This window comes from Mesoplodon densirostris, chromosome 10 (genome assembly GCF_025265405.1).
Source record: "Mesoplodon densirostris isolate mMesDen1 chromosome 10, mMesDen1 primary haplotype, whole genome shotgun sequence".
Taxonomy (NCBI): domain Eukaryota; kingdom Metazoa; phylum Chordata; class Mammalia; order Artiodactyla; family Ziphiidae; genus Mesoplodon; species Mesoplodon densirostris.
Genome location: NC_082670.1, coordinates 81238940 through 81254265, shown reverse-complemented (window position 1 = coordinate 81254265; position 15326 = coordinate 81238940). Strand labels below are relative to the sequence as shown.

Below are 15326 nucleotides of genomic sequence, written 5' to 3'. Positions count from 1 at the left end.
TTCAAATGACAGGAAATAGATGATAAGCAAATTTGTTAATTTTATTTCATTTATTTCACCATGTGTAGCAGCTTCCTAATGGGAGGAGGAGTTAATGTCAAATTAATTGAGAGTCTTTATAATCTTTCTCTGGTCATTGAAAAGAGTACTGTGGGCTCTTGTTGCTGAGGGCCATGAACACTTTGTGATAGAACACTTTTGATTTTTCTGGCTTTTGATCAGCTAAAAAGAAAAAAAAGGGGAAATCTGAAGAGAAAGGACCTAAGAGTTGAGGAAAATGCTGTCAGTAGTCAAAGGGGAAGGAGGAAAATCACTGGAACCCAATTAATCAACAGGCATGAGAAGAGAGAACACAACAAAGTATAAGACTTGGTACTTGTCTGCCGCCTGGGTGCTAAGATGAGACATAATTATGGAGAAAGAGCTAGATGTATAAAGCATCACGTGAGATGTTCCATCTGCAGGGTTGCTACTAGATAAAGCTTGAGAAACCCTCTGTGTTAGTGATCTATTGCTGCCTAACAAATTATGCTGAAATGGCATGGTTTAAAACTGCAGTAAACATATATTATTCCATTCTATTTCTGTGGGTCAGGAATTTGGGACAGGCTTAGCTGGGTCGTTTTGTTTCTAGGTTTCATATGTTGGCTGGTTTGACAGTCATCTGAAGCCTTCACTGGAGGATACACTTCCAAGTTGTCTTACTCACATGCTTGGCAGGTTGGTGGTGGTTGTTGGTGGGAGGCCTCAGTTCCTCTCCATGGAGACCTCTCCACAGGCTGCTTGAATATCTTCATCATGTGGTGACTGGCTTCCTCCAGAGGTAGAACAAGGTGAAACCTTTAATGTCTCATCACCTAGCCTCAGAAGTAGCATATCATCAATTTTGCAATATCCTTTCAGTTACACAGGTCAGCCCTATTCCATACCAAACATGACTATCTGAAGGCAAAAATCATTGGGGACCATCTTATAGGCTAGATATCATCCCCTCCACATTTTTTGGGGGAAGCAGATTAAAAATAAATATCAAGCACATTCCTTCCAGAGACTGGAGAGGAGAAGTCATAAAAATGTAACTGGGTATATTTGTGGCAGAGGTATGGAGGCTTTGGGGACTGATGACATAAGTATCTGACTCAGTGTTTCCAGCTGCACAGACTTCCTCTCTCCTCCTTGCCTTGTACTTCCCTGAGTCACTTCTTAGCCACTGCCAGAACAGGATGATTTTGACAATTAAAAAAAATCTTCAACTGCATGAAAGAGAACTCTGATTTCCCTCTAAGTAAACCTCATTTATGGAAAATTAACTGTTCAGTCTATGTACTGTATTCCTCTTATGAGCAGTGGAGCTAGTTGGGAAGAAATAAGTATTTCTTAGGTTTTGTAAGTGAAAAGATGGGGTGCCTTCTCTTGGCCTCAACCTTCTCATCCATATAATGGCGACAACCATGCCATCTTCCAGGGAGTTATGAGACTTAAGTGACATAAAAGATGTGAACACAGTACAGAGCTTGAAACAGCTGATGCCTAATAAATGCTTTGTCTTGTCTCCATAGAGTCTCTTGTTATAGAATCTCTCCATACTTAGAGGAATGAAATACATAAGAATGATTAAAACAAAACTTCAGAACCTCATAAGACCTGACAATAGGTGAATTTAATTATATGAATTTAAAATAAACTAAGTCATATTAGGTGTGCCTAACAAATCACTGCTTTTATCTAAATAAGTACCTTATTTTTTTCCAATGGGAATTTCTACAATGATGTAAATGTTTTATATGTATGTTGACCATAGCCTCATATAGCTATTGAGCACTTGAAATGCAGCTAATGAGACTGAGGATGGAATTTTATTTAATTTTACTTTTTAAAATTTAAACAGTCACATATGATTAGTGGCTACTGTATTAAATAGAACAAGCTAGAATGCCAAATGCTCATGATGACTCTACATCAGGCAAAAAATGGAAGAATTTTTGAGGGTTTTGATCCACAAATGCCTTTGCTTCTATATGCTGTATTTATGTATTTATTTCGGGTGGTACTGATTTGAACAGTTGGTCTGTTTCTTTCGAGAAATGTTCTCAATGCCAATATGTAGATTTTCCACCTATTTTTTTGTGAACGAACTCAGATGATTCAGAAGCTGAGCAGTATCTTTGTGGATTTAGACACGAAGAGCTTTCTAGATGGAAGACAGAGCTAGATTCTTACATGCATCTGTACTTTATCCCAGTTGCCTTGAACTCAAAAGAATCATTTAGGGTTTTACTATGTTTTCAAAGGTTTTTCCAAGTTGTATGGATAAATATTATTACACTTGAGGGCTGTATGTCGGATGCCTGATGGTATCCACTAATAACAATGTTAAAAATCATACACAATTTGATGGAAATTATTTGCCTTATCATAGGTAAGGACCTTTAATAGGTCCATTTGAAAGCTTCAGAATGAAATTGAACAACTAATTGGTCTAAGACTGTCAAGTCAGGACGACTTACGCTTCAACTTCATCTGCCATCAGCTCTCCTTCATCCTGATACAGGTTCCTCCTTTGTTCCCTGGATATGCCACACCATGCACCTTCGTCCTAAATCTCTGTCTTTACTGATGCTGTTTCTTTCTGCTCACCCCTTCTTCTCTCCTTGATAAAGGTACCCATTCCAAATCTCAGCCCTTCTCATGAATGTGCCCACTCTTCTGCATTGAGAAGAGTGCACAATGAAGTGTATAAAAGCATAGGCTCTGGAGTTAGACTACCTGTGTTAAAATCCCAGCTTCGCCACTTACTATGATTTTGGACTGGTTTCTTCACCTGCTTGTGCCTCAGCTTCCTCATCTGCGAAATGGGAAGGGTCAGGTTCTACCTCATAGCCTTGTTGTAAATATGAGTGAGACAAGTACTTGATAGATGTTAGCTGTGATTTTTATTCCATGCTCCTTTGTATTTTGTTCATACTTTTTTTCATATTTATATTAAGGTTGAGTTATACATTCTCTGCATTATTGTTGGGTGTACATGTTTCCGTCCTCCACTTCCATTATGAGCAATTAGAAGTAAAAGACAATATCTTTTTCGCTACTCTATCCTCAGCACCTCTTCCAGGGACCATCAGAGAAGAGGTACTCAATACATATTATTAAACAAATGAATGAAAATATGAATGAATTCTTTTATTCCACAAATGAGCACCTGTCAAGTACTTAGCAAACTTGAGATCAATGAAGGATAAGGCATATTTTAATATCTATTTTCTTTGACCCACTCTCTTCTAAAATATTTAAGGCACAATGGTTGATTAGTTTTTTACTGAGGCATAACAAATTTCATGAATTTAGTGGCTTAAAACAACATACAGTCATTATCTCACAGTTTCTGTAGGTCAGAAGCCCAACACAGGGGCACAGGGCTAAAATCAAGATGTCAGCTGTACCACGTTCCTTTCTGGAAGCTCTAGGGAATCCACTTTCAAGTACATTCAGATTGTTGACAGAATTCAGTTCCTGTGGTTGTAAGACTGAGGTCCTTGTGGCCTTGCTGGCTGTTAGCTGGGGACCACCCTTAGTTCCTACAAGCCCCGCTCCAATCCTCACCTTTAGCCCTTACATCTCAGAACCATTAGTGGCACATCTAATCTTTCCCATACTTGGAATCTCTCTGACTCCCCATCTGCTGCATCGCTTCTGCATCTGCTTCTGTCACTTCTCTGTGACTGTTTTCCACTTTGCACTTACGCTTTTAAGGCCTCATGTGACTACATTGGACAAACTCAGATAATCCAGGATAATCTCCCAATGTCAAAGTCATATGACTAGTAACCTTAATTGCATCTGAAAAATCCATTCACAGAAGCACCTAGATTAAAGTTTGGTTGAATGACTAGGGGCAGGAATCTTGCAGGGACATCTTTAGAATTCTGCCTGTCACAGTGGTCAATTAATGACTTTTTAAACTGTTAGAAAAATTTACCATATTTTTATTTATCTTTCATCTCAGTGAGAGCAGGGATTATATCTGTTTTATTCACCAGTGTATGTTCAGCACAGTGCCTATCTCATAGTAGGTATTCTACAAGTATTTGTTAAATATTGAACTTCCTCTACCTGTGTATTTAGTCTTCTTCTTCTTCTTTTTGTTTTGATGTGGACCATTTTTAAAGTCTTTATTGAATTTGTTACAATATTGCTTTATTTTATGTTTTGGTTTTTTGGCCTGGAGGCATGTGGGATCTTAGCTCCCTGACCAGGGATCAAACCTGCACCCCCTGCATTGGAAGGCGAAGTCTTAACCACTGGACCACCAGGGAAATCCCTAGTCTTCTTTTTTTTTTTTAAATAATTCTGTTCTGGGTTACCAAAATGATCAAACAAGCTTTCGAAAAAACATTATATTTGTTTTGGTTTTGACTTTGTTCTTAGGTCCCTTGTAACCCTGGGTTTACCACTCGAACCCTTATCTTCTTTTATGTTTTGATGTCATTTGATTTTTTCTCATAAAAAAATATGCTGGGCCTATATTTGGAACTTCGGGGTTGTGATTATAAGGGGGTCATGAGGGACTAGACTATCAGTAATGGTGATTGGGATGACAGTGGTCATGATGATGTTTTGGTCAGGGTAAGCCAAAGACAGTTTTGCCCCCCTAGGTGACACTTGACAATGTCTAGAGACATTTTTGGTTCTTACAGTTAAGGGAGAAGATACTACTGGCATCAAGTTGGTAGAGACCACGGATGCTGCTAAGTATCCTACAAGGCACAGGACAGCCCTCTCCATAACAAATAATTATATAGTATAAAATATCAGTAGTGTCCAGGTTAAGAAACAATTAGGTAGGCTAATTGCCTTAATGAACAACATCAAATATCAATAACTCAACAGAAAAAAGTTTATTTCTAACTCATTCAGAATCTGTTACAAACATTTCTGGAGGGTGACTTTCCTCCAAGGTTTGCCTAGGATCCAGTTTCCTTGAGAGCTACATCTTGTAGCTCTTACTTCTTCAATAAGTAGCCTTCAGAGTTGTTGAGAAAAAGAAAGAGTTAAGGATAGAGCCTGAAAGATTTCTGTGAATCCATCCAGGAAGGGATGTACATCACTTCTGCCGTATTACACTGATTAGAACTCAGTCACTCGGACCTACCCAACTGTATCAGAGCTGGTAAATGTGGTCTAGCTGTGTGCCTGGGTGGCTACTAGTAGTTTCTACCAGAAAATGACAATAACAGTGGCAACAATAACAACATTAATTCCAGTAACATCTAATATTTTTTAAGTTCTTCCACGCCAGGTATGTGTAATATAATTTATCAGGTGGTGTAACTCAGGCTCAAAAGGGTTAAATACCTTGTCTGATTCATGCAAAGGTCTGTGGGGAGCCCAGAGGTGAACCCAAGTCTCTCTCATTCCAAAGTATGTGCGCTTAACCACTACTTGATACTCTAGTTAGAGCAAGAATTGAATACTGCTCTTACTGAGGCTTAATTTTTATGAAATAGAAACTAAACCCATAAGTACTATAGAGGCAAAATGTTTGAGGCTTACACTTAAAATTAAAACACTTAAACAGTCTTTCCTAAAGAGCTGCTGAAATCCTTTTCAGGAAATATCAATATATGGTTGCATTCCAAGTTTTTGTCTGGATCATAAAAGAATAGAGAAGAAGAGATGAATATCATGGGTGAAGGCTATAGTAGCACTTTAATTTATTTATTTAGTTTTATTTTTCAATTATTATTTATTTTATCTATTTATTTTTGGCTACATTGGGTCTTTGTTGCTGCTCATGGGCTTTCTCTAGTTGCGGCAAGCAGGGGCTACTCTTCGTTGCGGTGCAGGGGCTACTCTTCGTTGCGGTGCGCGGGCTTCTCATTGCCGTGGCTTCTCGTTGTGGAGCACAGGCTCTAGGCGCGCAGGCTTCAGTAGTTGTGGCACGCGGGCTCAGTTGCTGTGGCTCATGGGCTCTATAGCGCAGGCTCAGTAGTTGTGGCACACGGGCTTAGTTGCTCTGCGGCATGTGGAATCTTCCCAGGCCAGGGATCGAACCTGTGTCCCCTGCATCGGCAGGCAGATTCTTAACCACTGTGCCACCAGGGAAGTCCCCTATCATAGTGCTTTTAAATCATCCTGTTGCCCTTAGGCATTGCAGCCCATGATTATATATATTTCATGTAAGTCTTCAGTAGTCCAGAGGGACTGCTGGCCGAGGTAATGAGCACTGCTAGGAATCTTGATAGCAAACTCTAAATGGTTTCAATGCTGCAGAGTTTCAAGAACATGGGCCTTCCTTGAAGTGAATGGCTGTTTGTGTCTCATTTAGGTAATTTATTCTTGTCCAGCTCACATTAGTGGCGAGCTTTGTGTCACATGTAATAGTTATATTAAGACACTCTTCCTCTTAGGGGTGGAAGGTACTTTGGGTTTTATTGTCACGGAGGAAGGAGGAATAGAGAACAGAAGCCCTCGCTTCAGAAAGGCCACACTGGTAGACAAAGCAATGTGAGTGGGTAAGAGATGTGAACAGAGTTCAGAGTCTTCTTTTAGAATAAAACTGCAGCAGTTTCCTGGAATGTTCTAATCGACTTTCCAGGGTCTGAAAAGTTTTATTGTCATGGAGCAACATGGAAGAGAGAACAGAAGCCCTCACTTCAGAAAGGCCACACTGGTAGACAAAGCAATACGAGTGGGTAAGAGATGTGATCAGAGTTCAGAATCTTCCTTTAGAATAAAACTGCAGTAGTTTCCTGGAATGTTCTAATCGACTTTTCAGGGTCTGAAAACTGGTCATAGATGTGATGGTTCTGAAAGGTGCTGCGTTCATTATCGGCTTCTGCTTTGAATGTGATAGCAAAAAATTCTCAACGAGTTCTCTATTTTGTGCCATTACTGTTGAACTTCTAATCTTATTGCTTAAAAGCTTTTATTATTTAAGAAAAATCCTATTCTTCTTTCCTCTCTCCTCCTCTGATGAACCCTGCCTTTCTCTTTCTATTTTCTTACAAGAGTATCTGTATTATCACGTTGGTTTAGACCTTTGATTCAATTACTCATTCAGAAAGTGTCTATTGCATGTGTGTACCATGTGTTAAGCACTATGCTGGATATTGGGTCAGAGTAGTGACCAAAACAGGCATGGACCCACCTAACTTCAAGGAACACATGTGCTCAGAAGAGCGCTGGCACTTTTTGCCACAAATAACAATGACATCATCCATAACATGCCACAAATAACAATGACATCATTCATAACAGTACTATCTAACATTTATTAAGCACATAGTTTCAATCCAGTTGAATTTATGTTTTGTCTCTAATGATGATGGCCAGAACATCGAAGAACCCCCACTAACATTTATTGTGTGCTTACACGTGGTAAGCACTAGGGTAAGGGTTTTCCATGTATTATCTCATTTAATTCTCACAAACCTGTATTGGAAAGGCTTTGTCATTATCCCCATTTTGTAGATGAGGAAACTGAGTCTTGGAGGGATTCGAGATTTATGTCAAATCACACAGCTGATAAGTAGAAAAGCTGGGATACAAATCCAGGGCAATCTGACTCCTTAGCTTGTGCTCTAAACTCAGTTGTACAGAACCACAAAGCATGTTAGGAAGGACACTAATTTTTCCTTGATGTCTAACTAAAAGAGTAAAAGGTATGTCCCAGTCATTAAAACCATCCTTAATAGCTTTTTTCCCCTGTTATTATTAGTGTATCATAAGTCTGTTTTTCATATGTGTCCTTCAGTTGTTAAAAGCCCTCCCTCCCAAGATGGTATCAGCACAATGGTAAATTACAACTGGCCATTCATTGTATGCACAGTGAAGCTTACTATATGCCAGAAACTGGGTAAAGGACACAGACATGGTCCTTGCCTTCATGGATCTTCCACTTTAGAGGAGAAGAAAGTCATTAACCAATTACTGACAAGTGTGAGGAGTATTATTAAGGCAGAAGAAGAGAGTACTATGGGAAGTGTACCACACTGGTTTTAGTGTGGAGCGTGCTTAGGGATAACCTTCCTGTTAAAATGGGTATAACCTTCAAAGCCACGTATGAGGAGACCTCAGATGAATGAAGAGGATGCTCAGGATACTGTGCTTTTCTGAGGCCTTAGAGAGTGTGGTAGGATCTATGCACTGAAAGAAGATGGCAGGGGGAGCATAGAGAGAGCAGTGTAGGGGGAGGTAAAGATAGGGAGGCAGGCAGGGGCAGATGATGAAAGGCCTTGCAGATCATGGTAAGGTTTTGGGTTTTTATCAGAGGCAATTATCAGTCATTGAAAATCTTTAGGCAGAGGAGGGAAGTGCAATATTTGGATATTTGGCAGCAGTATGGAGAAGGGGTTAAACTGAGGAAAACTGGAAGCTGAGAGATGAGTTGAGGTCTTACATTAGGGTTGTTGTAATTCTGCTGTTCTTGGAACTGGTTACTCAGCTCTCGTTTCCCCATATCCGTGCCTTTTGTCATTTTGAAGACATCAGCTATCTCACCATTCATCCCATCTCTGTCAACTCAGAAGCAAACTTACCTGCCTTGAATGCATCACCATTTCAGTTGATGACCTCTGAACCTTTTCCATTGCAGTTGTTAGGCCCAGGGTAGGCCACCTCAAAATGTGCCTCAGTGGATATTGATTATTTTGTAATGTTTTTTTAAAATATATTTATCTATTTATTTTTGGCTGTGTTGGGTCTTTGTTGCCGTGCACAGGCTTTCTCTAGTTGCGGTTAGTGGGGGCTACTCTTTGTTGCGGTGCGCGGGCCTCTCACTGCGGTGGCCTCTCCCGTTGCGGAGCATGGGCTCTAGGCACACAGGCTTCAGTAGTTGTGGTACGTGGGCTCAGTAGTTGTGGCTCACAGGCTCTAGAGCCCAGGCTCAGTAGTCGTGGCACACAAGCTTAGTTGCTCTGCGGCATGTGGGATTCTCCTGGACCAGGGCTCGAACCTGTGTCCCCTGCATTGGCAGGTGGATTCTTAACCTCTGTGCCACCAGGGAAGTCCCATATATTGATTATTTTGAATTAAATTTACTTGAGAAATGGCCAACGCTAGAGAGACACTCTGACCCTCTTCTCTCTCCCTAAGGGAAGGAAATAAATCTCCCCTGTGAAAGGTGCACTCCCTGCATCTGGAGGTAGAAGGACACCATTATCACCAGAGACAGGGAATTTGGGGCTGAGAAGCCTGTGTAAACAATTTTTGTTACATCTTTAATTTACTACCCCAAGACCAAACTCTGTTTAGTTTCTACAATGACTGAACACCGAAAACCTGAGTTTCTTTGTCCTGTCAATTCCTCACAAATGTATTGTTTCTTTGTCTAAAAAGTACAGAAGTTGCCTGCTTTGGCCACTTCTTTGGTCCCATTTCTACGGGACCTCCATGCAGATGAATTAAAATTTGTTTCTTTTTCTCCTGTTAATCTGTTTTGTGCCAGTTTTATTATTAGTCCAGCCACAACAGCTCAAGAGAGATAGAGGGGAATATTTCCCCTGTGTTTCCCTGCCCTCCTCCATACCCTCTGCCAAAATAAGTGTTGAGAACAATGTCATTTTTCTTTTTATCAAATACTCTGGTACACCATCCTGATTACAGCTTAATTTCACTCGTCTAAGCAGAGGTGATGCATTTTCCTCCTAAATAATAAGCCTTTTTAATCTTACACCCTCACATTCCCTAGCATGGATGTTTACATGATTCTTTGCTTTTCTTGCTTGTTTTTATTTCTTTTGGATTGGTTTCAGTTTCTAGCTCATTCATCTGTCAGTCTTATAAGAAGAGTTCCTTAGTTCTGGAGAGAGGGGAACATATATCCTTCTAAGCTGTGGAAGATACACTACTGAGTACCAGAACTTTAAATGGGTGCCATAGGGATAAAATAATGAATGTAGTTACTTTTGCTCCATAACAAATGGAGGTTGATGTTAGGGTGACGTATGAGTTATGAATGCTTTTGGTTACGAGTAACAAAACACTCAAGCAATATTAACATAATCCATAATGATATTTATGTACTTACAAGAACACAGGAGGTAGAGGATCCCAGGGTTGATTTGGTAGCTCAGTGATGTCACTAAAGACCCAGTCTCTTTCATCCTCAGAATCTTTCATCTTTTGGCTTGTTGCCTCATGGTCAAAAGATGACTGCCATAGTTCCAAACACAAAGTTTTTACATGACAGTGTCCAAAAAAAGAAAGAAGAGGCAGGTGAAAAAAGCCTTCCTCCTCATACAACTCTGGCTTTTTATCCAAAGTGAAGATCTTTCATGGAAACCCCAGTGTACTTCCCCTCATTGGTTAGAGCTAGGTCACATATCTACTATAAACATCAATCAATAGCAAAGAAAAATGGCATTACCATGATTGGCTTAGACCAGTCATTATCCATTATCTAAAGCTGGGTACCTTGCTGTCCATCAAAATTTGGGTTCTGTTATCAAAGAAAGGGAAGACTTTTTATCACATTTGGATTAAGAGATGATAGTCATAAAGTTACAAAAGTAAGGTCTAAGAGGAAGACCATAGCAGGAACTTCCAGAGATGAGGAAATGGAAGCAAATGAGATGACTAGCTCCCTAGTTCCCTGGCACAAAAGCAGTCTTGAGCAATTCTCTTTAACCCTCCCAGATATAGGTAAACATAAAGATGTCTTTGTTGTGTTATTGAGGACATTGAAGAGATGATGTTTAACAAATTTGGGGGGGGAATAGTTGCTTGTTTGTACATTGAGCAGATAAATACATTGTAGGTGAAGATTAAAGGAAAAATAAGCCTATATCGTTGGTGTTTACAACGTGAAAAGAAAAAAAAGAGGTACTTTGTTTCTCAGGAAGTTCAGGTTTACTAAATTGTTCATGAAATGAAGCACAGTATCAAAATGGTCATTAAATCAGTTAGCATTTTATCTTAAAAGCAGAGGTACACTAAAATACCTCACATATGCTCAAGTACAAAGGTGAAATTTGCTTCCCCCCAAATTTATTACCCCTTAGAAGAGACGACATTCCTTTCTGTGTGGGTCCTTTCAAGTGCTGCTTTGGGAAGACATGATGGGCTGAAATGGTCTCACTCAATGTTCCTTTTGGGTGCTTGTGAAGGTCATCTGCTGGGATCAGTAAAAGAGGAGCAAAGAAACTGAATGCAGAGTTAGTCATGATACTGGGGGCTGTGACTTCACAATGGCAAATGTTGGACATTGTTTTAAACAAGCCTTCTGAAAATCACTTTAAAAAGCAATACAAGAGATGGGTATATCATGGCCATCAAAATGGTACCTGTAGGAGGATGAATTTTTACTGAAAAGAAGAAGTTGCTTATAGAAATGGGTACTGGTGCCTTTAGAGACAACTTCCAGAGACAGCTTCACACATGCTTCAAGGAGTGCCATGTCTCACACCAAGAGAATCAGATGTGTTCTAGAACATGCTGTTGGAGGAATGGAAAGGCATCTGCTGTATGCTAAAGATAGTCATGCCAGAGCATGAATAAAACGTGTTTTTAAAATTCCAATTAAATTGGGCCTCCCTGGTGGTTGAGAGTCCGCCTGCCGATGCAGGAGACACGGGTTCGTGACCCGGTCCGGGAAGATCCCACATGCCGTGGAGCGGCTGGGCCCGTGAGCCATGGCTGCTGAGCCTGCGCGTCCGGAGCCTGTGCTCTGCCACGGGAGAGGCCACAACAGTGAGAGGCCCGCGTACGGCTAAAAAAAAAAAAATTCCAATTAAATTAATGAAATAAAAAGTATAAGTAAATGTTTGAACTATTTTTTTCTATATCCCTAAAAGTTTACATGTACAAGTTGGCCATCTTTCCTTTTGAATATTTTTAGACTTTTCTTTGAGAAAATGGAATCTTTCTTTATATTCAAGATTGCCTTATATTTGGCATTACTAACAAACTTGTCCCAGTTTAGTCTTACTACATCTTTCCTTGATGTTTTACATTTTAATAATATAAAAAGTTTTAAACACCTAGAGTGTTCTAGAGTGAGTGATGGAGTGCCGTATGTGAGCTCATGGAAAAATTTTACATAGTTTATAAAGAGACATGCAGTTAAGTGCCAGACTGATTAAAAAAAAAAGTTATTAGTCTTTGGGTTTGAGTCTAACACTTGTGTTAGTTCTCCAGAGAAGCAGAACCATAGGGGATGCGTGCGCACGTGCACGCACGCGCGCGCACACACACACACACACACAGAGAGAGAGAGAGAGAGAGAGAGAGAGAGAGAGAGAGAGAGAGAGAGGAATTGGCTCATGCAATTAGGGGGGCTGACAAGTCCCAAGATCTGCAGTTAGCAAGCCGGAGACCCAGCAGAGCCAATGGTATAGATCCAAGCTGAGTCCAAAGGCCTAAAAATCACTACAGCTAATACTGTAGTTCCAATACAAAGGCCAGCAGGCTCACAACCCAGGAAGAACCAATGTTTTGGTTTGAGTCCGAAGGCAGGAAAAAACCAATGTTCCAGCTGGAAGCCAGTCAAGCAGTAGGAATTCCCTCTTATTTAGGGGAGGGCCAGACTTTTGTTCTATTCAGACCTTCGATTGATTGGATGAGCCCCACCCACATTGGAGAGAGCAATCTTCTTTACCCGGTCTATCAATTTAAATGTTAAGTTCATCCAAAATACCCTCACAGAAACACCCAGCATAATATTTGACCACATAGCTGGATATCCTGTGACACAGTCAAGTTGACATATAAAATTAACTATCACAACACTTATGGAAATGTGGGGTTTTACTCTTTTTTTTTTAGGATTTATATTAAGCCTAGTTCCAAGAAAGATATGTATAAAATATTGTAAGATTAACTATGCCATAGAAAAGTACCGCTTGTTTGTTTCAAAAATTAAACTTGGACTTCTCTGGTGGCTCAATGGATAAGAATCTGCCTGCCAATTCAGGAGACACAGGTTCCATCCCTGGTCTGGGAAGATCCCACATGCTGCAGAGCAACTAAGCCCGTGCACCACAACTACTGAGCCTGTGCTCTAGAGCCCTCGAGCCACAACTACTGGGACTGCGTGCCACAACTACTGAAGCCCATGCACCTAGAGCCTGTGCTCCACAACAAGAGAAGCCACTGCAATGAGAAGCCCACGGACCACAATGAAGGGTAGCCCCTGCTCGCCGCAACTAGAGAAAGCCCACGTGCAGTAACGAAGACCCAACACAGCCAAAGATAGATAAATAAATAAATTAATTAATTAAAAAAATTAAACTTGGAAGGATATTTCTTTAGGGACCTTTCCCAAGTGTGCTGTCTACATTCTTTGTTTATGAAATGGGTCCAAGTGATGTGATAAAGTTCTGTAAGTTTAGTACTTTTTGATCTTTTTAACACAGAGTTATCATGACACAAAGATGAGTGGTCTTGAATAGAATGGAGTTGCATCTTGTGTGCATTGAACTTTTGCCAACTTAACCATACAGAATTGGCAAAAAAGAAGACAGTAAGAGGTACCAATTTAAGTAATATAGATCATTCTGCTAGACATTTCCCCTCAATGAATATATGCTTCTTAGTGAATATGAGATGGGAGCTGGGAGTCAGTCTTATCCTCCTGAATCTCCTAGTGTGAGCATCTCAGTGCTGAGTGTATTCCAGTACTGATATATTCTGTTATGCATTAGAAAATATATGTGGCTAGTAAACTCACCCCAATGACTTCATCTGATCTACAGCCAAAGAAATAGCTATATGTTCTTCTTCTTCTTTTTTTTAAATAAATTTATTTATTTTTGGCTGTGTTGGGTCTTTGTTGCTGCGCACGGGGTTTTCTCTAGTTGTGGCGAGCAGGGGCTACTTTTCGTTGAGGTGCTCAGGCTTCTCACTGTGGTGGCTTCTCTTTGCTGCAGAGCACGGCTGTAGGCATGTGGGCTTCAGTAGTCGTGGCACGCGGGCTCAGCAGTTGTGGCTCACAGGCTTAGTTGCTCCACAGCATGTGGGATCTTCCTGGACCAGGGCTCGAACCTGTGTCCCCTGCATTGGCAGGGGGATTCTTAAGGACTGTGCCACCAGGGAAGTCCCTAGCTATCTGTTCTAATGCTAGAAGAAAGCCTCTATTGTACCTCCTGAGAAGCTGTGCCATATTTTTGTGTGTGTGGAGAATTGAAGAGATTCCCAAGAGACTCTCTAAGCTTCAACTTAAAAACTATCCCTGATTTAAGATGCCACTGAGCTATCTTTGATTCTGTTGGGATTGTGTCTTTCTTAAGAGGAAATGTTAACTGGCAGCATTTTCAAGTGCCTTATGGTTTTAGGTTTGCTCCTTTTAAAGAACATTTCCCCTCACTCCCTGCTGGAGATTATCTGGAATGCAAATATAGGCTTTCCACTGTGTGCATGTATTATGGGACTGGAGGGCAGAGATGTAGAAAGACTTCTTTAGGACCATTTCTTTGGGTAAGAAAGGCATTAGCCACTGTCTTTTAGCTTTGCTGGGACATTCACTAAGCTGTGCCCTTTGTGTTGGGGTTTATTAAAAAGTACAAATAAGGTAAATGGAATAAGATACTATTGAAATAAAGAGTAGGTTATATAAATTCTGATTAGAAGAAAGAAATTTATAAGATAGAGATACTTAGTCTAAAATTTAGAGAGCCCATAGTATACCTGCTGGTATCCTGGGCCACCTGAGGAGGAGAGCTTTCAAAAGATTTCATTGGACTTGGCTGGGCATAGGAGGTAATGATAGCTGTAATTCATTGTGCACCTACCCATTTGATAGGCATCCGACTCTGGATAAACCAGTGATAAACAAGACAGACAGGATCCATGCTCTCTTGGACCAACCTTCTAATAGGTATGTTTGGGAAGGAGGGATGGAAGGGCAGCAAACAAATAAATGAAGAAAGTAATGAAATTTGATGAGAACTATTAACAATACAGAAGATTAATATAACAGAGTGACTTGGTGATGTTGAGGATGCTGCTTTAGATTGGGTGGTCAGGGAAGGCCTCTCTGAAGAAATAACATTTGAACTGAGACCTGAATGATGGAAAGATCCATGATTTAAAGATGCAGAACTTTCCAGAGAGAGGGAAGGGCAAATGCAAAGGCCCTAACATGGAAATGGTAAGAAAGTGCCGCTTTGTTATTAGTTGGGCCAGTGCCCAAGACCTTCCAGTGTAGAGTGCTGATAAAGGTAGGCTGATGTAGAAGGAGTCTTAAGTGGGACTTCCTCCCACTTTCTCCTAAATAGTCCCCTCAAATGAACAGCATGCTTAAAGATTCTGACCGGGGGACAGTGGGAGGGAGTGGGGAAGAATGAAAGTGTTGCAGGCAAGACCTGGTGCTCTGGACATCACTTTGGCTC

At 40.6% G+C, this 15326-nt stretch overlaps 1 protein-coding gene across 14 annotated transcripts in view; it reads left to right on the top strand.

The window, feature by feature from the left end:
* FHIT (fragile histidine triad diadenosine triphosphatase) overlaps positions 1-15326 on the top strand; it is a 1490046-nt gene that overhangs the window by 378960 nt on the left and 1095760 nt on the right. The window contains exon 1 of one of the 14 annotated variants that reach the window (XM_060109931.1): positions 14770-14812. The exons of the other annotated variants lie outside the window; for them this stretch is intronic. The gene's annotated coding sequence lies outside the window, so the exon portion shown is untranslated. Of the gene's footprint in view, positions 1-14769; positions 14813-15326 lie in introns of those variants that run through there. 14 annotated transcript variants of the gene reach the window in all.